Here is a 2,315-nt window from a genome sequence, read left to right as displayed (position 1 = left end):
TAAGCCATGCAGCACAGCCAAAAATAATAATAATAATAAAATAAAATAAAAATAATATGTGTATAATGTAATGTTGGACCTATAACATATAAAAATGTAATATGTTTGCCAATAACATATAGCATAAAGGAGGTGGATAGGGACAAAGCTGTATTTGGCTTAGTGTATTATTGGGTTTGTAATGTTAATCAATGTAATATATAACATTAATAGACTGTAACGATAATACCACAAAAAAGGAAGAAAGAGAATAGAATTATATAGGAGTTATATATTTCGATAACTCAAGACATAGAATCAAGCCAGCATAAAGCTAAAGCTGATTCTGTAAGTTAAGATATATGTGGTAAGTCCTAGAGCAACCACTAATAATATGTGTGTGTATGTGTGTGTATAGGCATGTGTGTCTGTAATTTAAAAATCATCAATAAATAAATTTAAATGTTTCATCAGAAAATATTTACTGAATACAAAAGAAAGCAATAAAGAAGAAACAAAGGAACATGAGACATGAGACACATAGAAAACCAAAAGTAAAATGCCAGATGTAAATCCAACTATATCAATAATAACATTAAATGTGAATGGATTAAACAAATCAAAATCCAGAGATTGTCAGACTGAATTTAAAAAACAAGATTCAGTGGTATATTCTTTGTAGGAGACACATTTTAGACATGAATGTTTATAGCAGCATTATTCATAACAGTCAAATGGTGGAAAAAACCTACATATCTATTAACTGACAAATGGATATATAATATGTGCTATGTCCATTCAATGAAGCATTTTTCAGCATAAAAAGAATGAACTACTGATTTGTGCTACAACATGGATGAACCTTAAAAACATATGCTAAGTGAAAGAAGCTAGTGCCCCCAAAAACACATATTGTATAATTCCATCTATAAGAAATATCCAGACTAGGGATATCTACAGAGACAGAAGGTAGATTAGTGGTTGCTTAGGAATGGGAGTGGGGTGGAGAAATAGGGACATGATATCTAAAGGGTACAGTGTTTCTTTTTTTCCACTGCCGTGGCCTCTCCTGTTGCGGAGCACAGGCTCCGGACGCGCAGGCTCAGCGGCCATGGCTCACGGGCCCAACCACTCCGTGGGACGTGGGATCTTCCCGGACCGCGGCACGAACCCGTATCCCCTGCATCGGCAGGCGGACTCTCAACCACTGCGCCACCAGGGAAGCCCCAGTGTTTCTTTTTGATGTGATGAAAGTGTTCTCAAGTTGACTGTGGTGATGACTGTACATATCTGTGAATATGCTAAAAACCATTAAATCATATGCTTTAAGTGGGTGAAATATATGGTATGTGAACTATATCTTAACAAAGCTAACTTTTTTTAAATAGAGGGAGGTACAGAGAAATGAATGAGATAAAATTGGGAAATTCAAAAAGAGGACACCACTAAACAAACCACAATTCACAATATTATTTTGGCCAGAACTAAGAAATCTTTCCTAGTTCTTCTGTGAGAAAAAAACAAGAAATCAGTATCAGAACCCCAGTGTAAAAAATACATAATCCAGGAACTTCCCTGGCGATCCAGTGGTTAAGACTCTGTGCTTCCACTGCAGGGGGCGCAGGTTCAATCCCTGTTCGGGGAACTAAGATCCTGCATGTCATGTGGTGCGGCCAGAAAAAAACAAAATAAAATACATAATCCATTGTGTGCGTTTCAATTTAAGTTATTAAAGTTACATAGTTTAAAATTAAATAAATTTAAAAGTGCAAAGACAGTACACAATATTTCTTAGGTATACTTATGTATAGAGTAAAAGTAGAAGAAAATTGGGGGGCTATTGTTTATGTTGAAGAGAAATTTCCATTTCCAGGCGTTAAGGTTTCAAGTCTAGGGACCTCTAGAGTAGGCTGACTGCTTGCTTTTCTCTACCTGCTCGCACATTTTTCCCAAAGGGAATAGGAGTTAGTTATCTGATTGGTGATTTGAGAAGAAAGAGCTGTACTTGCTTTGCTCAGTCTCTCTCTCTCCTTTCTCTTCAGATCTGTCTCAGAAAGAATGACCGTTTGCTCTCCTTCACAAGGTAAGTTGGTTGGAGCAGGTTCTGTTTTTGTCAGAAGTTCCAGTCAGGGGAGTGATCAAAAGCTGGTGGCCTTTTCATCTGCTTCTGTCTTACTTCTGTGTTTGTCTTTTACTTGGTTCTGCACTCAGCTGGGGGAAAGGATGTTGCTTATTGGGCCCTTTCAACACTCCACTTGTAACTTTAATTCATTCAGCTCAGTATTACATATATTGATGCTTATTATGCCATTCTTTTTTTTTTTTTTTTTTTTTTT

The sequence above is a fragment of the Lipotes vexillifer genome, unplaced genomic scaffold (genome assembly GCF_000442215.2).
Source record: "Lipotes vexillifer unplaced genomic scaffold, Lipotes_vexillifer_v1.1 scaffold756, whole genome shotgun sequence".
NCBI classification, from domain to species: domain Eukaryota; kingdom Metazoa; phylum Chordata; class Mammalia; order Artiodactyla; family Lipotidae; genus Lipotes; species Lipotes vexillifer.
The sequence above is the reverse complement of the archived record's forward strand: the minus strand, read 5'-3'. Positions refer to the sequence as shown.